General features: G+C 37.6%; 1 long non-coding RNA gene across 1 annotated transcript; it reads left to right on the top strand.

Moving 5' to 3' along the window:
* Positions 1-834: 834 nt before the first annotated feature.
* On the top strand, positions 835-3,641 carry LOC126940998 (uncharacterized). The gene is made up of 2 exons (XR_007721039.1): positions 835-877; positions 3,493-3,641. It is a non-coding gene; the product is annotated as an uncharacterized LOC126940998 (long non-coding RNA).
* The last annotated feature ends 22,182 nt before the right edge of the window (positions 3,642-25,823 follow it).

Below are 25,823 nucleotides of genomic sequence, written 5' to 3'. Positions count from 1 at the left end.
CAAAGACTATGTCTTATTCATTTTTATATTCATCAGGCTCAGTGCCAAGCACATGCTAAATGTTCATTAAATGCCAATTGAACAAACAGGGGAGAGAAAAAGAAAATAACTCGAAGTGTAAAAGGTGCTTTGCCAGGAGTTTTGCATGAAAGAAAGAAGGAGATTTAAACAACAGGGAATGAAATTCTGCTTTATCTTATTCTCAAGAAAATCTAGGTTTCCTATTTCTTTTTTTTTTTTCCCCCTGAGATGGTGTTTCGCTCTTTTCCCCCAGGCTGGAGTGCAATGACACGATCCCGGCTTACTGCAACCTCCCGCTCCCAGGTTCAAGGGATTCCCCTGCCTCAGCTTCCTGAGCAGCTGGGATTACAGGCATGCGCCACCATGCCCAGCTAATTTTTGTATTTTTTTAGTAGAGATGGGGTTTCACCATGTTGGCCAGGCTAGTCTTGAACTCCTGACCTCAGGTGATCACCAGCCTCGGCCTCCCAAAGTGCTGGGATTACAGGCGTGAGCCACTGCACCCAGCCTGAGGTTTTCTGTTTCTAAATGGATGCAATGAATTCATTTGTAAAGATCATCATGGGTACTTTTCCCTCCTGTACCCCACATGGTAGTTGGAAAAGTGTTTGTGTTAGTCACATCAGTCTATAGTATTAAGGACACTTGTCACCAATAATTTATCTTGTGATCAGGCCTTGCTGCCTTCCTTCCAGCCTATCTCATCCTCTTCTCTCCTTCCTGGTTTGGGTGCATCTCAGATTTGCTGCTCTGCTCTGCCTCTTAGGATTCCAAGTGTGGAATTCCTCTGACTTTCCTATTTCCATTTTCCAGGTTGCACAGAATACAAAAAGTGGAAGGCTGAATAAAAAATAAGGTACAGACACAGTTCCTCAGAGCATTGTTAGAAGTTATAGTTGATTAAAATTGGAAAATATTACTTGTAAAAGATTGTCTACTCTATAGAGAAAAGGTCCAGAATGTGAATTCATAAATAACTAAAATGAATAATTTCATTTCCCATAAGGGACAGATAAAAAAATGGATTTTTTCCCCTTAAAACAAGTCAAATTGCAAAGAAGGAAAATAGGACCAATTGTGAATTTAAATGAATGCTCAAACTATTATAATTATAACTGCATTTCTTTAAAAGAGTTAAATATTTCTGAATGATTACAGATTAAGTTTATTTTCAAACCTCTGTTCAGATAATTTCTTAAGTAGAAGGTGCCATTTAAATAGGAATTACTATTTTTGTACATTGTACTGAGAGTTGCTTTTTTTTCTTTTACTTCTTTGGGTTCTGAAATCACACCGGTTGATGCTGGATTGAACTTTCAGAAAAGTTTCTGTAAATGCAAACACCCTTTTCAAATGAAAGCTGAAAATATGGTTTGAGAGATCGAGCCAGTAAGATAGGTATTGTCACCTACCTGGTGTTGGCTTTATTAACCACATTAATAAATGTTTCTCAAATGTAAGAAAACATTGTAAATAAACTGAGACTTAAAATTGTCAGCTCTTAACATCTGGTGGGGATGGGACTAGCTATATCCTAGAATTTAAAGTTCTGAGCATTCTTAGTCTCAGTAAATATTCAAAATTAAATTTTGAAAGAACTGAATACTATTTAAATACAATGAAGTGGAATAATTGGCAAATCATTCATGCCTACACATTTTCTTAGAGAACGAATAATCTACCTTCCTCCACAGTCATCTTCCTATTTGAGAGTTAGGGGAAATTGTTCTGTGCCTCATTTTGCTAAAACTTTGCATGTGAGTAATTATGTCTATCAAAATGTGTATGTGTTGTTTCTATAATAAAACCTTGTCTATCTGGGATTAATAGCCAAGATGCCTTAACGTGTATGAACAGAGCATGACCTGCTATGAACATTTTCACAACCAGACTGCTTCCAGAAACCTGATTATCAGCTGGTTCATTGAAGTGACTCTGTTGATCATGTACACAGAACACTGATAGTGAATGAAATAAGTGACAACACCTATTCCCAGAGAATCCAGAATGCTTATACTTTAAGTGACTTCAGAGTTAAATTGGGCTGTTTCTTTGTAATCAAATATCTCTGCATTCCTCTTCCATATTCTCTCAAGTTAGTTAACTTTTCCTGTGCTCTACTTCTCACATTTTTTTTTTTTTTTTTTTTTTTTTTTGGTGAAATGACACAAAATGTCTCCATCATCTCCTGCACTTTTGGATTATTAATAATTGTGGGGAAGGAAATGTCAAAACCTAGAGGGCAGATTGAGGGCTCTCAAACCATTCTCAAAGATTGCCTGATCAACCCACAGAGAAACATGTTCTACATTTTAGGATATTCAAAAAATAGTGACAACTGACTATACTTCTGGATATTTTTGAAACTGCTTTTCTTTTGGAAAACCTTTGGGAAGAGGGGCTTCTCCAGCTCAAGTTCACATTTTAAATAGTCATTAAAGAGTAGTCTTCATTTATTGAAGGAAAACTCTTTGCTCCAAGTTTTGGGAAAGAAGGAGGGTGGGAGGTGGTCAGCTGTTCTTACATTTAACTTTCACAAAGCACAGGTCATTTGCCAGAGGCAAAGTTCTCACGTAAACCACATTAAGCCACGTTGGAGAAATTGAGAAGGAAACGGAAGCAGAGCTCATTTTGCTTTTGTTTTTGCTTTGAGTTCTTCTCAGTACCGAATTATGACTCAATAGGCAAATAGACATTAGTAAATGTGCCTTGAAATTTCCACTAATTCTCTTGTGACTTTGGATCAGTTACTTCTCGTTGTATTAAATTCTCTCACAAATATTGTGAGTTGTGATTTACTGACTTTAACTAACAGAGAAAAGTGAATCTCGGTAAGTCAACATGGAGTTAGATGGCTGCTAAATGGTTAAATGGGAGCTCAGCCTCCGATTGTGAGTGACTCGGTGCGCCCCACAGGCACTGCACGGGATACTCTGTGTCTAGGAACTTTTCTGAGGGCTTTGTTTTTGTCAAAACCTCTGTCTAAAAACCATTCCCTGAGAGCCCTGGTTCTGCTGGGTGACAGCTTGCTAGTTTTATAAGTGAATCCAAGTGAAGGTGATATTGGGTGCTAATCAGATTATCTGCTATTCCTCTGAGATAATACAACTGCATTTTAATACAGAAATTCCATAGATCATTTGTTAATGTGAAAGAGTAGATCTCATGCTGATGTTAGAGTCACTTGGCTACCAGGTGGAGCAGATAGTTTTGGCACATGTATCTGTTAATGTCCTTCAAGTTGAACTATGTCGTAGGCAGCCCCTACTTTGGAAATTCAAGAGGATTGACCTTAATAATGGTGTTTCTGCTGTTATGTATGAATATGGTCAAAAAGATACATATGTGAATACCAGTCTCTTCCAGTATAACGTTATAGTTTTATCCCCATTTGTAGGAATTCATAGTCTAATAATTCCTACCGCATATTTGGACAACTGATCAAAAGGACCCCATTCTCTTTACTGACAGCTCCTGTTCAAGTGACCTCACAGCTTTCTGATGACCTCCACTGGCTGTGCCACATTTCTGGTGCTGAATGGATGCACAACAAGTCACTACTTATCTGGGCTTCGGTGGAGTTGTTCGATTTGAAAAGTAAAGCGGTACTTTAATGGTCCCTTCAGTTCTCACACTCAGTGTTTCAATATTTGTCCTGTTCTACCTGGATTGTAATCAATCCTAAAACTTCCTCACATTTCTGGATGATGGAATGAACAATCCTGCATATGGCTTCCAAATGGAAAGAAACCTGATCTCAGAACTCAAGGCTCTGGTCTGCAGTGGCCACAGTTCATCTCTGGCCTTGACAAGCCATTTCTTGGCCGTGGAACTCATTACTTGAAAGAGATTTGTTATAGCTCCCGTTATGGTGCCTTTAGAAGAAATAAAGATCTCCTGCCTCACTTCCAATACTTCTTTTATGGTAGCACCAGAAATCTTGATTTCATTGGCTCATTTGTGAGAGACCTGACCCATCTCCCAATATGCACTCTGTTCTGGGTCTGATGGATGAAGAGTTGAGGCCCATGCCTTTTGCTCTCCTGGGTAATAAATGTAGCTTACTGTGTCCACATGCCAGAGACGTAGGTGCCAGCAGGGCAGAGAGCGACACAGGACATTACAGCACAGAGTTCATGCGCTCTGTTTCAGGATAATGCATTTTTGACTGCCAGGTGTAATTTTCACTCCTCTTTCGTGCAGCCCCCATCTCTCTTCTCACTCCCTATCCTAGATTTTAAATGGTTATACTTTCGTATGAATCCTCAATTTATCTTTTGTTTTTGAGCCTAGTGCACTGAACATTTCTTCTCATGCATAAAAGATACCCTGGAAACTCCCATCACGGCTGCCTAAGTATTTATTTATTTTTTATTTTTTGAGAATCAGGCGCCGAGGCAGTGCCTTCAAGAGACAAGCATTTATAGTTTTGTTATATGATTTAGTTCAGTTTTTTTCTCCCACACTGTTTGTTTTTCAGGAGCAAAGAGGGAATTAAAGATATTACAGAAAGAGAGCTTCCCTTGGTGGTTAATTTTAGGTATTTTGTGAGTAGATGAATTGGATGGGCTTTTGAAATGAAATAGAACTAAAAGAAATAGAATAAATCAAATATAGATTAGGTGCTAGAAAATTTGTTGCAAAGATGATCTGAATACTGTTGACTACTAATTTTAAATTAAATGCAATCCTGATATGAAACTGATAATTTAATGATAAAGTTTCTATATTTTGATTTAAGATACCAATATTTCCCCTAGAGTCAAAAGCAATCATTTTAATCACTTGGGTAAATTGCCTAAATTGTATGTAAATCAGGCAAGTAACAAAACATTTTTGCATTATTTTGCAGCTTTACAAAGTTACTTTTCTCCTACATAGCACTAATGTTTTGATTTCAAAAGATAAAGTGAGGATTTCCTCACTTTATATAATTTACATAATTATATAAATTATATATAAATACAGGTGCTTTATAGTAACATGATAAATTTTAAAAATATATTTTGTTTAGAATATAAGAAACTGAAGAACTATGGCTTTGTTTCTTTATAATTGTATTAGTCTGTACACACTGCTATAAAGAAATACCTGAGACTGGGTCATTTATAAAGGAAAGTGCTTTAATTGACTCACAGTTCCACATGACTGGGGGAGGCCTCAGGAAACTTACAATATGGCAGAGGGCAAAGGGGAAACAATAACCTTCTTCATATGGTGGCAGGAGAGAGGAGAGTGAGGGGCAAAGGGGCAAGAGCCTCTTATAAAACCATCAGATCTTATGAGAACTCACTATCGTAAGACCAGCATGGAGGAAACCACCCCATGATTCAATCACCTCCCACCAGGTCTCTCCCTAGACATGTGGGGATTATGGGGATAATAATTCATGATGAGATTTGGGTGGGGACACAAAGCCTAACAATATCAATAGTAAAGAATAGTGTTGGAGTTACTCCTTAGGTAGGCAGAATTGTTGGCCCCTTCTGAAGTATACAGTTAAGGAACAGCCTGCAATTCACCCCTATAAAGTTTCTTATGATGAGAAATCACATTCCAGTTGTTTCCAAACAGAACTATAAAAATATATATGTGATACCAGATGCACAAATATTATATAATTAGATGAGCTTTTAACATTTTTAGGAGTCAAGTGCTGAGGTTTCATGAAAAAGGTAGGTCAATGCCTACTAAAACTTTGTGCTAGCTCTGACCAGCTTATTTATAGGCAACCTGAATGAAATCTCTAGGTTTTACTTAATGCATCTCTACAAGGTATTTCACATGCTTAACTCTGGATGAACAGCCAAAGTTACCTAAGATCTTGCTGTCAAAAGAATACAAATTTCCCATCCTACTCCAAAATTATTTCAAAAGTATTTTTGTCCATAAACCACTGGCCTATAAGAATACATATCTGAGTCTATCAAGTATGCCAAACCATGTCCATGTTCTTTCTCTCTTTCCCGTTCCACTTGATAGTTCAGCCATGTTCTTCTGGCTATGGTTTTACAGAGAGAATAAAAAGTTGGAACAATTATTTGGGATAGACAGCACAAAGATTCTATTTTGACATCTGAAGATTATAGAGTTAACTAAAAGCATTGAAATTGGCTGGATTATTATTATTATTATTATCATTTTTTTTGAGACGGAGTCTCTCTCTGTCGCCCAGGCTGGAGTGCAGTGGCGCGATCTCGGCTCACTGCAAGCTCCGCCTCCCGGGTTCCCGCCATTCTCCTGCCTCAGCCTCCCGAGTAGCTGGGACTACAGGCGCCCGCCACCTCGCCTGGCTAATTTTCGTATTTTTAGTAGAGACGGGGTTTCACCGTGTTAGCCAGGATGGTCTCGATTTCCTGACCTAGTGATCCGCCCGTCTCGGCCTCCCAGAGCGCTGGGATTACAGGCGTGAGCCACCGCGCCGGCCTGGCTGGATTATTTTAATACATGTTTATAAATTATAAATATTTGATGATATTTATATTTATGTTATAATTGGACCAAAATACAATAGTATGATATAAACATGTATGTCCTATGCTGCCATTTGTAGCATGGTGCATTTGCAGATCTGAGTATGAAGAAAGGCACATCAGTCTTAAGCAGTGGTGTGACACTGAACTACGTATCTAATGACTTTGAAGCAGTCCAAATAACTTTGGAAACTCCTGGAGGAGAGGTAGAGGATATACCCTCCTAAAGTTAACATCATTCTGTCAATAGAAATCTAATATTGATCAGGCGTACTATATTTTATAAAGACTGACAGCTTATAACAAAGCAATTTCATCAATTAATTTGTACATAATCACATAGATAACTGAAAGCAAAGATTCTCAGAAATCTCTGAATGTGCTCGATTGAATATCATTATAGACACTAGTGGAGAAAACGTGCATGACCTGAAAGTTTCTTAGGCAAATGCTTCTTTGATGGGAGGATTCCTGTGATCCATGCCGTATTTTCTGTAGGGAAGGGCTATTTTTAATATGTCTTCTTTACCTTGAAATACAGTTTAGCTCATTCTCTCCCTATAATTTGGAAAGAAGGCAGCTACCATAGCAGTTAATCAAGACCTAGCCATACACTACTTAATCAGGGGGAAAAAAAGTCTTCTCCTGATGCAATTTGCTCACAAAAATTTCAAAGAAAGCAGCCCTGGAGTTACCGAGGGTGAATGAAATCAGAATCCAATGCAATGTAGATGCAATAATTCTCTATTTCAGCACACCTATCCACCAGGTTAATATAGGTGTCATTTGTCACAAAAGGCTTTTGGGAAACCAAATGCAGGATTCTTCCCTTTAGCTAGAAACTTACTTGGCTAGAAGGAAAATTGCTGGGGAGGGTACAGAATAACTAATCTCCATTCTTCCCTCAGAAATGTGCTCACCCTGAATTCTCTTGCATTAAAATAGAGGTAAAGAGAGCCCTAAGTATTCAGGTGAGCTACGCTGTCAGTCCTTGGGGTCTGGAATCCTATTAAAGGTGTCTTTACAGTTTCACATTAACTGCAACCGTTTCAAGAGCTCTCCGGAGATTTTCTCCTGACCACTGCTCCCCTCAATCTCCACTCCCCACAATATAACTCATAAATGACTTTTCAAAGTTTTTACATTTCTCAGTCCTCTTTTTTAAAGCATCAATGATGGTATTTTTGAAGAATTAATGGGATATTATATTCCTGGGAGAAAATGACCCAGTCAACTAAACTGATGAAAATGAAGACTTGTTAAAGAAACCTGGTTTACTTTTCTGAATTAAGAACTGAAGTTGCGCTAAGTATGACATTTCTCCACCTCTTTTTGTTATTTCTTGCCCCTTTTTCTGTTTGCTCCACGGGACTCTACGTTCCATGAGGCAGGAAGAGTGCGTGTCCTATCGATCCTTGAATCTCTAGATGCACACAGGATTAGTTAATGCCTAAATATTTGTTAAATGATTGAAATAATTAATGAACCCTAGGAATAGAACAAATGGGAAAAATATTGAGCTTATAGGCATTTAATTCTCTTCCCACTGTTCTTGAAATTTGACCAAAGAAACTTATGGAAAAATGATTGCTCAATTTAGAGGGACTTCTTTCCCTGAGTCAGGCCTAATTTTAAATTATTTTAAAATAAAAACAATGCAGAAATTTCAGCATAACCAAGCCCTGAAGACAAGTCGAAGGTTACATTCCTACCTTCGTCTCTACTTAAAAGCAGTGTTGTGCAAAATAAAAAAACAAAAACCAGATAGCACCTTGGTGGACTCTGCTTTTTGTTTACGTAGTTTTAGCCCTTGCTTTATAAAATAAAACTTTTGGAGACCCTCACCTCACAGCTTTTTCAGTGATAAATATGGTATTTTAAAAAGTAGCATCTGTTCCAAAGAATAAATCAATGTTAACCCATTTATTATGCAGTCTCAGGACTGAAATGATTAGCCTGAATATATCAAATCATAACTCCATCACTTCATTGCCACCAGGCTTATAGGCCCTTGTTTGCTGGTTATAACATTAAACAAAAGGTTGATACAAAGTCTGGCCAACATGGCGAAACCCTCTCTCTACTAAAAATACAAAAAACTATCCGGACGTGTTGTGTGCACCTGTAATTCCAGATACTTGGCAGGGGGAGGCACAAGAATAGCTTGACCCCACGAGGCAGAGGTTACAATGAGGCAGTGAGACTGGGCCACTGTACTCCAGCCTGGACAACAGAGCGATACCTTGTCTCAAAAGAAAAAAAAAAAGGTTGATAAAACTTTATCAGACTTTGGGGTAACTTCTCAAATTTCCATGTTTGGTATGATGTCATGATAGAATGAAATTTGTTCTGCAAAGATTCATAAACATCGTAGTGTCACTTACTTGAGAACAATATAATTTTAATCATTTTTTCCCAAGATAAAGGAAAAATTAATCAAATATATGGTAGATAGTAAGGGTACCTGATGTCTGCAAAAGTCCACATTCTCCTGGAATACTACATCAGCAGTAGCAGTACGGACATCTTTTACATTTCAGAAACGCAGAGAAATTGCTGTTGGGTAGACAATTGCTGGAGATACATTGAAATAAGCCTTATGATCTCCACTGAGACGAGAGACAAGGTGTCTGAACAGTTAGCGGTGGGGTTCCTGCCACATTCCTGTGAAACTTTATGACTTAGAAGAGTAAAGATAGGCAGAGAGGCAGACGGATGGCTGTACAGAGCCAGCTGATGTGTGAGGCAAGATGCTAGGTCTGGAGAAGAGGAGTTGAAGAAGATGCTGGCTAGGGGGCTGAGAGGTGTTCATAGACGAACTAGTGAAAGGAGAAAAGAAGATATATATACACACACACATATATATATAAGGAATATATATATATTCCTATAGGTATATATTCCTACATGTGATTCCGTATATATATGTATTTCTTTATATATTCCTCTCTCTCTATATATATATATGTGTGTATATATATGTTCCTCTCTGTATATTCTCTCTCTATATAGCAATGATTTTTCAACTTTGAAAAGTCATACTTTCTTTTGAAAACAAACCAAACTAACACAAATCTCTCACAATGCAGGACCTCGGGGTTTCTGGTTTATCACTCTCGGGGCATGTGACCTCATACCTCCTTAAGAATTAAGTATTGATATGAACTGATGACTGCAGCACAGTTGGACCAGTGCTTTAATAGAACTCTGAACAGAGGGCTTGAGCACACCAAGGGGTAAGAGGTGGTCAGCACTGGCTCCTGTACTGAGGAAACTGACATAGTGAAGACCACGTTTGAACCCAATAGGTTCATTCCTCCACGACAAGCTCTGCATTTTGTTTGAGCTTCAGAAACAAGGATGAATAAAGCAAGGTGTGCCAAGGACGGGACATAGTCATACCGACTCCCCAGCAAAGTCTTCTGGTGCGAGGTAACCCCCATACTATTGTAAGCAGGTAGCCGAAACCCTCAGAATACCTACTAGGGATTAGTAACAGTAATGCCTCTAGACCCTCAGTTGCAGCAAGACAGCACCCTCATCTGGTTTTGCTGTTTTGGGTTTTTAGCTCCTGGCACAGGGCAAGGCACATGGTAAGCATACAATGTTAACATTTGCTGCCGGCATTAATAAGTGTAGGTCCCCTGGGAACATAAAAAGGACAACTGATTTATGCTCTGATGGTTGATTAAAAAACGTAAATTTATTTCTGGTAAAAATCAACATCAGGCTATAACAAAAAAATATAAGATCCACTTAAATTTTTTTATTTTATTCTTTAGGGGAAAATAGATGTTTTGCTCCTGCTATTCCTTCAATGTCTCAGTGCTAGTCTCTCGTAGCTTAAAAAATTATACTCAAGACCAATGGAAAAAATATATTACTGAAATAATAAAAGCTTTGTGTAAGAAATAAGTATACTTTTCTCTGTAAAACTATTTGTCACTTGTTCCTTTTAAAGAAATTTTATACATAATATATAATTGGTGTCTAGATATAAGCTTAAATCATCTGATGTCTCCAAAATATTTTGTTTAGCCCATTAGTAATAATGAGAGTTCAATGGTTATATAAACCTACTCACTAAATCCAGACTGTTCTCCATTGGGGAAGCTTTAATTAGATTTTAATAAGAATGGTGAGTTAAATATGACTATTAAGAGACCCTTTCTTCTGTATATTAATTATGTGTCATGATAATAAGATGTGTTTTAGGTATTCCAATTATGGATAAAGAGAGGGGATGCAGTTTCAACTTGGCTGTTACCAATATTGATGAATTTCTGCTTACTGGTTGGAAAATACATGTTTTCATTGTTTACACATTTCATAATTATCACCAGATGTGCCTTAATAAGAATGGATTATTTCAACCAAAGTAAATAATTCATTAGATTGTAAATAAAATGCATATTTGGCAAGCCAAAGAGAAAGCATTAACCAATCTAGAGTTGTAGTTTTTTTTCCCCTAACTGCTTACAGATTGCCTCGACATTCAAATCCATAAGCCACTTGACACCTCCTGCTGAGGCAAAGCCTTCCTAATGCTGAGTAATAGATTGTTCAGCAGCACGGGAAAATACATTAAGGAAAGAAGGGTGATGTTCATGTATTTTTTAAAAAACCCTCCCTCTTCCCTTGCTTTATTCTGTAGCTTTTAATACAGAGCATTGTAAACTCTTCCTCTGCAGTTCTAGGAAAGGACCTGCTCTGTCTTGAGGGATTACGTCTGTGATACACTAGGGTTATACAGTTAGAAAATGAATGGTGCACAGAAATGTATTTGAAAATAAGAGCACTCCTTTCTTTAAATTAAAGTTATCTGGATTACCTTTTTGATAATCAAATAAATGTGGCTTTATTTTAATATATGATACTTTAAATATTAAACTTGTACTTCGCAAATCTGATGCTCTGCGGGATGTTGCAATTGATACTACAGATTTTAAGCCATGTTATTTATTTATTTTAGCAAACTTTACTTTGACACTTGTACTATAACAGAACTTTTCTATTTTATTTAGTCATGTTTTAAATTTTCTAACTTGAGATCATTAGAATTTCTAACTTCTAAGAAGACTAAGACATTCTTCTTAATTTTGTTTTAACTATACTAAGTACTGTCTGTAATAAAATGGAAAATAATACTGTAATGAAATAATGACATTATTTACATGCATTTCAACACACTTATGTACAACATGTTCTACTGGAGATAACTTAGTCGCTTTAAAGGTTAATTAAGTTGAGGGTTGTGGGTGTGGTATGAACCATGTACAGGCTATTACATACATTTCAACACACTTATGTACAACATGTTCTACTGGAGATAACTTAGTTGCTTTAAAGGTTAGTGAAGTTGAGGGTTGGGGGTGTGGTATGAACCATGTACAGGCTAACAGATAACTTGGTCTAAGCTAGAAAGCCAGCCTCGGTGTCAAAAATATAACAATAGCTTTCTGATTTATTGTGTATACCTCTACTTGTAAAGAGTATTGAGCATAAAGCAGAAATGCTTTTCATTCTCCAATTCAAATGCTAAAATTAACCAATAGCTAATGAGAAAAGCACACTAAATGATGTGAACACCAAAACAACAGGCTCAATGGTTCTATCTTTATTTGATAAAGCAAGGAAATAACTTATAATTGGGTATTGCCTATTTCTTTCTTGTCATTTATCTATCTTTGATGTGTTTTTGCTTTTGTTATGGTCCAGGGAAGTTAAGATAAATCAGCTACTGTTGCAAGTTTTTGGTTATGATTGATTTTGTGTTGTGTATGAAGCAAATCACACTGAAGCAGGTTTCAACTGTTTCAGCAAAGAACGGAAATAATAAGAAAGGAAGAAACTCAACTTTTTTTATTTCTCTAGCCATTATAACGAAGTTGATGTTTATAACTTTTTCTTGTGGCTTCTTAAAAATATTTGCAATTGTAGCAAATTAAATGTTATGTCATTTAATTTATGACCACTGGGGTCTACCATAGTTACAGAATGAGATCTCCAGGTTAATAAAATCACGCAGTTGCATAACATTTTAAATTCTCTTTAATCTCCAGGTTAAAATCTTCTAGAGATTCTCTCATTTCTGACTACTGCAACAGCCTCTGAACTGGTCTCCCTGTTGCCAGTCTTGAGTTCCCGCAATTCAAGTCCTCAAAGCATTAGGAGTGATTTTTAAATGCAAATCAGATCACATCAAAGCTCTGCTCAAAGCCCTCCAATTGTTTCCATTGTACTTAAAAATATATACATTTCCTTTCAAGGCCTCCAAAGCCCTTTATAACCTGGTTCCTGAGAGGTCCCACTACTCTCATCTGATTTTACTCCTCTCTACTCAGTCACGGGGTCAGCTGTATGTTTCATCAAAGCACCAAACTCTTACTTATCAAGGTCTCTGTGCTGTAGGACAACAGTTACTTTTTATCAGCTTCATTCGGCAAAAGCAGTGTAGAGTAACAGCAAAATCCACCAGGTTACGGTAAAAGGTTGCTTTTAATCCAACTTTAATTATTACACCAGGAAGCCCATGCAGTCATTCAAAAAATTATTTGTCCCCTTAAATAAAATCATTGCAGTACTTTGAGCCTTATGCCTTTTTAGCATTCAAAAATTTATTTTATGATAGGAACATTATTTGAAAGTTTAAATTCATTGCTATTTCTATCATCTCCTACGCCTACTTCAAAAAGGTTTTGGATTAGGTTTTATAAATTAAGTCCATTAGAATTTCAGAAAATGTGTTAAATGTAGAGATTTTATCTTTTCTTTCATTAGCAGCTCTGGGTCTGTAGGCATGGCACTATGAGATAACTATCACCATGTTTAGGCCAGGACTGAAATTTGAGGTTTGCTATCTGTCTATCATCTCTCTCTTTCTCTCTTTCCCTACTTACCTACCTACCATCTCTCTTTTGTCTATCAATCAACTGTTTACTTTCAATATCAAGCAAAAACAATAATGGTCAAGTTTTCAGAACATCAACTATATAGTTAGAAGAAAAAATATCCTTTGAACAGTGTCACCACCAGTAAAATTGAATGTCACTGTGTATACTTTAGTTTTCCACATTAATCTGAAAGAAGCTGATATTTGCCCAGTATCAATCCCTTAGGAAGATCAAGCAATTCATTTGATAGCATCTGAAATGTTCTTAACACCTCAACACAAGATGTTCTACAAACACAATGTATTATCATAATCATTGTCTCTATCTCTTCTGCACCTAGTAGAGCACACTATTTGCCATCCATCTCATACTGATGTTGTAGGGATTAATGAGATAATATCTATAAGGTACTTAAAGCTCCTTGGAATCAGCAGATTATGTAAGTACAAGGGAATTTGATTATTTTTAACCCAATGTATTATGTTGCCTCCTAACTGTCCCTTTTCATCCAGAATAGATGCAAATGATTGATCAAATTCACCCTGAGAGAAATAGCAATATAACATTAAGTTGCTTTGGAAACCGGACTCGTGTGTGTGTGTGTGTGTGTGTGTGTGTGTGTATTTGAAATGTCATTTGAATTCCTCTCTTAGATGAACACGTTTCCATTCTGAACTATTTTGGTTACACTTAAAGGGAGGTGATTGTAACTCTCAGATCTTGATCTATGAAGCTAAATGTTTTGTACCACATCACTGTTAGAAAAAAAAAGTTATAAAGTGAGACATAAAGTCATTTTAGTAGCCTTTGACAAGACTACATTTAACAGCTTTTAGTCAAGATTTTACTAAATCTATAGACACTTTAGAAATAAAAGCCTGAATTGATGTTTCATAAAACCTCATCAATTTTTCCCTTTCTTTTCAATTAAAATTTCTCTTTTTGAAAGAAATTTAATATTCCTTAAATAAAAAAGCCTACATTTTAAATGAGAAATAGGATGTGGAGAGTATTAGTATGAATCAGAAACAAATTAAATGGTATGTAATGAAGAATTAGAATTAATTCAAGTGCCTATGGTACTGTGCTTTGAAAAATACATATGAAGGATTATGTGCAACAGACAAGAGCACTGCATCACAGTTTTCAGTACCAGACACTCTACTATCTGCCCCTCTCTCTTGCTGTCTCATAATCCCTCTGTTTCTCCTTTTATCAATCCTTCCATCCATTGATCTATCCATCTATTCATCAACCCATCTACTGTTTATTCATTCACTTATTCCTTTGTCCATTCATCCATCCATCCATCTATTCATCCTTCCATCCATTCATCCATCCACCCATCAGTATTAGGCAAGATTCTCTAGAGAAACCAAACCAGTGAGAGAGAGAGAGAGAGAGATAGAGACAGAGAGATATATTAATTTATTATGAAGAATTTATTCACATGATTATAGAGGCTGAGAAGTCTCATGACCTGTCCTCTGCAAGCTGGAGACCCAGGAAAGCTGGTGGTGGTGTTTCAGTCAGAATCTGAAGGCCTGAGAACCAGGAGAGCTGATGGTGTAAATGCCAGTTTGAGGGCAGGAGAAACAGATGGCCCAACTCAGGCAGTCAGGCAGAAAGAACACAAATCCTTCCTTCTTCAGCTTTCTGTTCTATTCAGGTTCTCAGTGAATTGGATGATGGCCACCTACGTTAAGAAGGTCACCAATTAAAATGCTGATCTCAACCAGGAACACCCTCACAGACACACCCAGAAATGATGTTTAATCTGGACACTCTGTAGCACAGACTATTGACACATGAAATTAACCATCACATCATCTACCCATTTATCAATGTATTTCTCTATCTTTAGTATGTTTTTTATCTGTCTACATGTCTTTTCATGCAAATAAAAGCCAGCTGCAGGGTTATTAAGTTTTGTCGACAGGGTGCCTGTGTAACAGCCTCACCACTTACTAGCAGGACAACTTTCATAAATTACTTTGTGTACCTCAGTCTCTAGCTGTAAAAAGGGAATAACCATAGCTGAGCTCATAGGGTTGTTGTGAAGGTAAAAACAAAAACAAAAACAAAAACAAAAACCTACATGTAAAGCTTCTAAAACAGGGTTTAGCATAGAATAAGCATTCAGTGATGTTATCTATTAATAGTAGTGATCATTATTCCCTCCCTAATTCCTTTTAATCTGGCTTGCTTTGTTACTTCATGATAACTCTTATTATTCTTTCCTTCATTCATTCAAAAATATTTATTGAGTATATACTTGGCATCTATTAATTGAACATTATATTTTTCTATTGGATATCTTGAATTTGAATCCAGATGACCTTTTTTTTTTAAAAAATTAACTGTATTGCATTTATTTTTGTTACTTTGAAGAGGCCACCTATGTTAATCCTATTTCTCATCTCTGAATAGGAATAAGACTGTTTTTCCTGTCTGCCTCACGATTGTGAGGGTTCAACACTATAAAATATATGAGATATTTTGTAAAGTGTAAAACTCAGTGGCAACAAGTGTCTTGTGATTATTTACACACTTCCTGCTTTCTCCTTTACTCCATAGGGATGGATTTGCTCAGTTTTACTATCTACTTATGGTGGATGCCTAGAAATGATCTCCAGTTGCCGATCCAGAAATTGTCATTGGTACCCCCATGTATAGTCTACATTTATATTATTTTCCCTATACACTAAACTTAATTTCCAAATCCAAAGAACATTTTATTTGCTATCATTGAACTTCCGGTTTCTTTAAGTTGAAAAATCCTGGAGTCAATTCAATGCAACAAAATAATTGAAAACGTCATTTTCCTACTGGAATGACTTCCATAATTTGCAGTCATCTACCAATTCTTCACGTTGACAGTCAAAGCTTATTATACTATGGATTGTGCTTTAAGGTTATAGTCTTAGTTACCAATACTGTTCTGTATGCCCTCGGCATTCCAAGAAACTGGACAATTTGCATCATCATGCCTGTGCTTTTTCCCTTCATGAGTTAACTTATTCTTATCCCATTTCTACTATGGCCCTTATTCTGTCTTAGTTAACAGACAAACTAAGTGAAAAAAAAAAGTACCTTAGAAAATATATCACACATCATATACAGTTAAGAGATAATTTCTAAAAGTTTCTTTTAACTGTCACCTACCTATATGGAACCATTTTTCATTCTCTACAACTTGGTATGTTCTCTTTTCTTCAAAATCCTATGGTACTTTTCTATTTTTTTAAGAATTTACTCTATTTTACTTTGCAACATAGTTAGGTGTACATGTTTTGATATAACTACTGTTCATCAGAGCTGTGTCCTCTCGTTTTTGTGGTAAGAATCATAGCATCATACTCATAGTAAGACCTCAACGTAGATATACTTTGGAGACATTGCACATTCAGTTCCAGACCATTGCAATAAAGTGAATATTACAATAAAGTGAGTCACACATTTTTGGTTTCCTAGTACATATAAAAATTATGTTTACATGATATTTTATTAAGTGTTCACATACAATATATGTACCTCAATTTAAAAATATGTTATTGCTAAAAAATGCTAATAATCATCTGAGCCTTCAGCTAGTTGTAATTTTTCTGTTGGTTGAAGATCTTGCCACCTCAATGGCAAGATGTTGATGGCTGCTGACTGATTGGCGGTGGTTGCTAAAGTTTGGAGTTGCTGTGGCAATTTCTTAAAATAAGACAACAGTGAAGTTTGCCACATCACTTGACTCTTTTTTTCCATAGAAAATCTTCTACAGAAAACAGCATGTGATGCTGTTTGATACATCTTACCCATAGTAGAACCTCTTTCAAAATTGGAGTCAATACTCTCAACCCTGCCACTGCTTTATTAACTTAATTTATGCAGTATTCTAAAATAATTTGTTATCGTCTTAACAATGTTCATAGCATCTTCATTAGGAGGCGTAGATTCCATCTTAAGACACTGCTACCTCCTCCCATGAATCGTGAATGTTCTTAATGGAATATAAAATGGTAAATCCTCTCCAGATGGTTTTCTATTTATTTTGCCCATATCCATCAGAGGAATTACTCCCTATGGCAGCTATAGTCTTACAAAATGTATTTCTTAATCAATAAAACTTGAAAGTTGATATCACTCCTTGATCCAATGGCTGAAGAATAGATGTTGTGTTAGCAGGCATGAATACAACATTAATCTCCCTATACATCTCCATCAGAGCTCTTGGCCAGTTACATTGTCAATGAGTAGTAATGTTTTGAAAGGAATCTTTTCTTCTAAACAGTAGATCTCAATCGTGTGCATAAAATTTTCAGTAAATCATTGTGTAAACAGATGTGTTGTCATCTAGACGTAGTTGTTCCCTTTATAAAGCATAGGCAAAGTAGATTTAGCATCATTCTTAAGAACCTTAGAATTTTTGAAATGTTAAGTGAGCACTGGCTTCAAATTAAAGTCACCAGCCACATTATCCCCTAACTAGTCAGCCTGTCCTTTGAAATTTAGAAACCAGGCATTGATTTCTCTTTAGCTATGAAATTTCTAGATGGCATCTTCTTCCAATATAAGGTTGTTTTGCCTACCCTGAAAATCTGTTAAGTGTAGCCACCTTCATCGGTGATCTTAGCTAGATCTTCTGGGGATAACTTGCTGCTATCTTTTACATCAGCACTTGCTGCTTCACCTTGTACTTTCATTTATAAAGATGACTTCTCTCCTTCATCCTCATGAAACAACCTTTGTTAGCTTTGCATTTTTTTTCTGGCAGCTTCCTCACCCCTTTCAGCTTTTATAGAACTGAAGGTATTGAGAACCTTGCTCTAGATTGGGCTTCAATTTAAGAGGATATTGTGGCTTGTTTTATTGTCTATCCAGACCACTAAAGCATTCTCCATATGGCAATCAGGCTGTTTTGCTTTTTGTATGTGTTTACTGGGGTGGCACTTTCAATTGTTTTTCAAGACCTTTTCCTTTGCATTCACAACTTGGCTGACTGTTTGGCACAGGAGGCCTAGCTTTTGGCCTGTCTTAGCTTTTGACATGCTTTCCTTACTAAGTTTAATCACTCTAGATTTTGATTTAAAGTGAGAGATGTGACACTCTTCCTTTCACCTGAACACTTAGAGGCCATTGTAGGGCTACTAATTGGCCTAGTTTTAATATTATTGTGTCTCAGGGAATAGGGAGGCTCAAGGAGGAGGAGAGAAATGAGGAAATGGCTGGTCAGCAGAGCAGTCAGAACACACACACTTATTAAGTTTACCATCTTGTATGGACAAGGTTTGTGACATTCCAAAACAATTATAATAGTAACATCAAAGATCATTGGTCACAGACATAATAATAATGACCAAGTCCAAAATATCGTGAGAATTAACGAAGTGTGACGCAGAGACGCAAAGCGAGTACATGCTGTTGGGAAAACGGCGCTGATGGACTTGCCCAACACAGTGTTGCCACAAACTGTCAATTCAATTTAATTGTAAAAAGCACAATATCTGAGAAGTGAAGTAAAGTGAAGCACAGTAAGATGAGGTATGCCTGCCTGTACTTCTCAAGGAAAGTTGGGCTGCATGGGAATATCTCGGTATAATTATTGGGGAAGCAAACAAATATGTCATATTTTCTTGATGATTACATAGTCCAGGAGAGAGTTTCAGCTGTTCTCTCTTTGTCCACACCAAGCAATGTACACTGCACATTTTTCAGTGTAAGCCCTTCTTCTCATAGCTAATACTGCAGGAGTTTTTTTTTTTTTTTTTTTTTTCTATCTTTTTTTCATGCGTTGACAACTGTGAATGTTTCCAGTTCTGGGACCTCTTATCAATATTCACAAAGCCTGCTATCCTTAGTTTGATCCAATTCAAAGTCAGAAGAGCTTGGATCATGTTCTGCCTGATTCTACTACTTACTCACTTGTGGATTTGGTAGCATCCACATCCACATCTGTTTATCTATAAACTAGGAGTAATTCTTGCCCTGCCTAACACTGAAACTTGTGTTTGTGTATGCCAATACACATAAAAGCACTCTCATTTAAACCCCTCAGCTGATCTACCACCTTCTCATAGCAATTATTTGTTTGTCAGATGCTCAGTTGTAATTAATCCATCATGTAGGCTAACTTATACAATCTTTGCTCTGCTGACATTTACTGAATACTGGCTATACGTGAGCCTTGACCATCTGTGATTTACTGTCTTTTAAATGAGGGACATAGAGTTGTATAAGATAAGATTCATGGCCTATGGGAACTCACATAAAGTAAGAGAGACAGACATATCAACAAGTTTAATAAATGTGATAAGTCTTTTAGGGTATTTTATATAGAGTGCTGTGGTGAACAATATAGGGAGTTAGAAAAGTTTTTAAAATGAAGATGTTGAACTGGATCTTTGCCATGGCATTCTGCTCTTCTAGATTTTCCTCCACTTTTCCTCCATTAAGTCACTTGCATCACATACTTCAAATTTCAGCTTTCTCCCAAATCTTCTCAGATTACTGTATCTTCATGTTTTCTAGTATTTTGTACTCAAATTTGCATTACATTGCATTTCCTTCTAAAACACTTCCTTCTAAAGTGTTTTTTAGTTATTGAATAGTATAAATCTTATCAGCAGAGACAAAATACTAAATTTATTTTCTACTCTTCCTTCTTACTATTTGGCAAAATAACTGGCATCCTCTGTTGGACCTTTAAATGATGATGCTCTGTCTTCTTTCTGGACTCCCTCTCTCTTTCTCTCTACCCTTACCCTGCCAATACTGTGATAATTATCCTTAAATGTGTATCTTCAGCCAAGATCTATCTTCTGAGTTCCGGATGCTCCTGACTTTACACCTCAGCCTGGATGCGTGAAGTCTGCATAAATGACACGTCTGTCTCCGATGAGTCGACGAACACCTGGGTCCGTAGTCTTGTGTCGAATTGGGTACAACCACAGGGGTGCATGTGGAGTGGTTTTAAGGAGCAGAGTTTAATACGCGAGAAAGAAGGAAGAAGCTCCCCATACAGAGACAGTGGGAGGGGGGCTCTAGACCCTAGAGAGGAAACCCCATGTTCAGAAGAAAAGTGGCTGCTTATATGAGGAGGCTGGAGGAGGTGGTGTCTGATTGCATAGGGCTCAGGGGATTGGTTGACCAGGCGTGTCCTTTAGGTAGCCCACGAAAAAGCTGGCCCTCCCACCCTAGCCGTTTAATATGCAAATGCAGGGCGCCATGATGTTCTACACAGGTGGAGATATGTGGGGGAAGCCACGTTGCCAGGCACATGTGTGGGCAAGGAAGAAGGCTGGAATCGCCATGTTTGGGTGGAGCCAGTTTCTAATGGCTGGTATTTGCATATCAAAGGTTGCCTGCCCTGCTCTAAGAGCCTGGGCTTTCCTCCACACAAGAATCGTTTCTGGGGCTGTTTTAAAAGAAGCAAAAACTTCCCAAGGACTCCTTTGCCTCTTTATCTGCCTAAAATAATTTCTTAATAACTCCTAAAATATTACAAACTGAGTAAATCTAAAAAGAAACATATGCCCTCCCCCCACTGTGTGCCCCAGCATGCCCTGGCCAGGAATCTGCTCTCCCTCAAGGTGCTACTTACCAGTAAATGCACGTGATTGCTCCAGAGAGAAGCCTAGGAGACCCCTCTCCCCTCCCTCTCATCCCTTATTTCCGAATACTATGTCCTATTATATATATTCTGTTTGCCTCTATTAATCTTATCAACTGTTATTACTCAAAGCAGTTGATAATGACATCTTTTTAGTTCTCAGACTTGCAAGTCAAACCTTAACTATTATATCTGTGTAGTTTTCCTCCTCTGCAGGGAGTCATCAAAGCATTAGAGTCAGGTGATCATTTACTTGATAGGCCTACAGGGTGTCAGCAATGGATTTGAGATATACCTAATGGCTATAATCATCTCACTGACCCACCAAACTTAAGCAATTAAATATACATGTACATTTTTCCCGCATATAATCAGTTTTTTACATGTGTGTTATAACATTGAAAAATTAAAGTCTTAGGTGGAGCATTTTCTGCAGTGATGAAATTTTTCTATTGTAAATGATGCATGTCTCTACTTTCTTAAACAAAATATCCTGAACATAATAATTCAACATTTCCTTGAAGAGTCAAAATTGACATTTTGGATATCAGTTATTTCATTACTGTACAATATGTCGATGCCTTCTGTTTAGGTGTGTAGGCCTGTTGCCTGTTCACTAAATGACCCGATACACCTATACCTTTAAAGTTTGTGCTTTTATTTTTATCATTTTTATATTGGACTCAATGTGTCTTTGTAAAGTTACATGTTCCTAAAGAGGTGGATCTATCAAGTTTTCTTCACATAACTCTTAGCACAGAGCTTGCCTAAGTAAGTTAGGGGATTACTCTTAAAGATAAAACTATTTTAAACCATGAAGTTTTATTTATTTATTATTTTATTTTATTTTTTTGAGATGGAATCTCACTCTGTTGCCCAAGCTGGAGTGCAGTGGCTCGATCTCTGCTCACTACAACCTCCGCCTCTGGGGCTCCAAGGATTCTCCTGCTTCAGCCTCCTGAGTAGCTGGGATTACAGGTGCCTGCCACCATGCCGGGCTAATTTTTGTATTTTTAGTAGAGACAGGGTTTCACCATATTGACCAGGGGCTGGTCTGGAACTCCTGACCTCAAGTGATCTGCCTACCTCAGCCTCCTAAAGTGCTGGGATTACAGGCATGAGCCCCCACACACAACCTAAACCATGACTTTTTAAAAAAATTCCATTTTGAGGGAAAAGGAAAATGCTAATCAAGCTAATATAAGTTAATACCTTCCTATTTACCTTTTTTGTATATGGAGTTAGATCTTACGAAATGTTTTTTAATCCATAGCATATTTGTACCAATAAAAGAAAGATTTGCAAGGAATAACTTTCCCAATTATAGATAATTTGAAGAATCCTACTGATTAGAAAACTGATTTTATGTAGGCTTAAATATATCTGGATGCCACTGCTTCCTCTTCCCATCCCCCTTTCACATGCTGTCCTTAACATTTGTGGTGGAGAAACAGGTGAATGTTAAAGAGCCGATTCAAACTGAACTGATACACATTTTGCTCCAGGGCAAAGGGGAAAAACAAACACTTATTTCACTGGAAGCAGGATGGCTTGCTGGGATTTCATCCCCTTAGTGCATTGTTGCCCTTCATTTTCTAAAGATAAATACATCAGTGTCCATTGGGATGGCTTCACGTCTCCATTTGGCACCTAAACTAACATAATTTCCCTTCCTCATCTTCTTTGTCATCAAGCTATGGAAACGACCGTTGCAAATTATTACTGAGACAGTGAAAGAGATCTGATCTAACCAACTCCATCTTGCTTCTGTTTTATTTTTTTGTTTTTGTTTTTGTTTTTATACAGAGTCTTGCTCTGTCGCCCAAGCTGGAGTGCAGTGGCTCTATCTCGGCTCACTGCAAACTCCGCCTCCCAGGTTCCAGTGATTCTCTTGCCTCAGCCTACTGAGTAGCTGGGATTACAGGCACACGACACCACACCCAGCTAATTTTTGTATTATTAGTAGAGAGGGGGTTTCATCATGTTGGCCAGGCTGGTCTTGAACTCCTGACCTCAGGTGATCCACCCGCCTTGGCCTCCCAAAGTGCTGGGATTACAGGCGTGAGCTACCACACCCGGCCATCTTGCTTATAACCTCCAAACTGTTCTTGTTCATTCTTGGGTGTAGGGTGAACTAACTTTAGAAGGAACTTAGTTTATAGTTTAAAAGAAAGATAACCCTTTGCCAAAACAAACTTTGCCTGGAGACCAGCATGCCTTTGTAAGACTGACAAATTAGCCACAAGATTAGAAATTATGGTTTAGGAGTCATGTAGCTGGAGGCTACAGGATTCTAACCCTCCTGAAACTGCTCCTAAGATCAGTGCTTGAGATATTTTGCAGACCCTGAACTTGATGGATCAGCTGGCACCACCCAGATTGATAAACTGGCTCATCTGATCTTGTGGCTCCCACCCAGGAACTGACCCAGCAGAAGAAGACAACTTCCGCTTTCTACGATTTCATCTCTGACTTGACCAATCAGCCCAGCAGGCTCACTGGCTTCCCCTACACACCAAGTTGTCCTTAAAAGCTCTGATCCCCAAATGCTTGGGTAATAATTTGAGCAACAATAAAATAATTACTCAAATAATTTGAGTAACAATAAAATAATTACTCAAATAATTTGAGTAATAATAAAATAATTACTCAAATAATTTGAGTACTAATAAAACTTTGGTCTTCCACACAGTTGGCTCTGTGTGAATTATACTTTTTCTATTGCAATTCCCCTAGCTTGAGAAATTAGCTCTGCCTAGGCAGCAAGCAGGGTGAACCCCCTGGGCAGTTACACTACACGTGAATTAGGATGTGGCAGCCCTGGACATGGTCTTGCCCCAAGCTTAGTGAAGGTGCGTCTCCTTAATGGTGCACTAATTCTAAATATATCAGTAGGATTGCTGCTTACTGGCCATCTTTCTTGGAACAACCCTAGAGAAAGGTTCTCTATACCATGGAGATAAAATTTTCCTGCTTACAGCCACAGCAATAAAAGCTACAACCCAGTGTAGACTCAGCTTGCTCACCATGTGTTGGTCATCGGATATTCAATCTAAGAGACTTACATAGGTAAAATAGACAGAGACAACAGCCAACACATTATACTCCACATCAGCAGCAGGGGCAAGCTCTGACGGACTGGAAAAAAAATTCAAGCCTCATTTGTCAAGCTCCTTTTACTCCTGACATCCTTTTCCTTCTTCCCATCCCCACCAAACACATTTCATCTTAGATTTCATTTTTAAAATATGGTTACGACATGAGTGGTTGCAAGCAAAAATAACAGGGATTTGAACAAAGAAAACTGACAAAAAGTACCCTGGGACAAGTTTGCCTGAAATATAAATTGTTTTTATGGGCACAGACCAGCTTTCTTGCTGGTCTCGAGCTGTCACTTTGGGTTATTTTTATTGTAGTCACTGAGGATGTTGGCTCAAAAGCAAGCAACTAAGAATGAATGAAGCAGAGAAGGAGAGTGGCAATGAAAGTCCCTGGATAGCTCAGAACCAGCCACACACACAGGGGAGTATTTCCCCAGCTCCCCTAGACCCACACACATGCCTGCTTGCATACACACACATACACACGTGCCCCACATTCCTACATGACATACACGTTCCAAAGTCTCATTTTTCTTTCCTCAAATGTACGAGATGAAGGATCAAAGCCAGAAAGTTTCTATGAGTTCTCAGCTGTGAACAGAGAGAGAAATCAAAATCTTTTTTCTCTCTGCAGTCTTACTTTGAGTTAAAAGAGATGGATGATGTTCAGCTCTTCATCTAAGTATCTTGAACTCTCCTCTTCTGAATTTTCCTCCTCTACCTATTGGTCATCATTAGTGTGCTTTACCTTCGACTGCAGGGCAGAGTGGTGCCAAACCTACTCCATTAATCAAGCAGCAGATGGAGAATAAAAGCCTATGAAACTGGAAAGCTGGAATTCTTTCTTTCTATCCCCTGAGATTTATGAACAGTACCCAGAGGCCAGAGTTATTGAGAGATGATCGTGTACTAATAAGCTTTAGAAATGGTGGCTCTTCCTGTGTGTTTGTGTGTAGTTTGATGTGTTTAAACAGCTGAGCAGAAAATTGACTCTGTATTTTCCAAAGTACTTTGCAAAACATGTCTTAAATATAAGCTTTGTTTAACATACCAGTGGTATTCTAATACCAGTGCCTAGCGAACACTCTTCATTCCCTGATGTGCTTTTGAATCTAACTTAATGCTATAGCTGGGAGTGCCTGTTTAATATTTATGGAGACTCACAATGTGTTAAGTACCAAATGAGGCTGACAAGAGTAAATGTTCAAGGATGACTTCATTTTGTTTAATTCTTAGGAAGCAGGAGTGAAATGTATGCGTCACTGGTTAGGAACATGTCTCAGCAGACATTATTCTATAAGGACATTTGACTGAGCCTAACCAAAGGCTGATAGTGGTCATAGGATCCACCAAAATCAGGTATCCCCATCTCTTTACAAAGGCATAGATCTTAAGTGTACAGCTCTATGGTTTTTACATGCATATATGCACCCAAGAAACCACACGCAGTGAAGACAGGGAGAGAATTTATCACCATATAAGCTGTCTTATGCCCTTTTCCTGCCACTTCCTCCCACTTCCCACACCTAAACACTTTCTCAGTTCTATAACCATAGATTGACTTTGTTGATTTATGAAATTCATATAAATGGAATCAATCAGTATATGCTTCTGTGTGTCTGCTTTCATTCACTCAATATGTTTTTAACAACAACAACAAATAATAATACAGGAATTTCTTTATTCCTTTGTCCTGCTTCCTATGGGTTCTACTTTTTTTTCTTTTTTAGAGACA

The sequence above is a fragment of the Macaca thibetana genome, chromosome 18, assembly GCF_024542745.1.
Source record: "Macaca thibetana thibetana isolate TM-01 chromosome 18, ASM2454274v1, whole genome shotgun sequence".
In the NCBI taxonomy this organism is placed as follows: Eukaryota; Metazoa; Chordata; class Mammalia; order Primates; family Cercopithecidae; genus Macaca; species Macaca thibetana.
The sequence above is the reverse complement of the archived record's forward strand: the minus strand, read 5'-3'. Positions and strand labels throughout refer to the sequence as shown.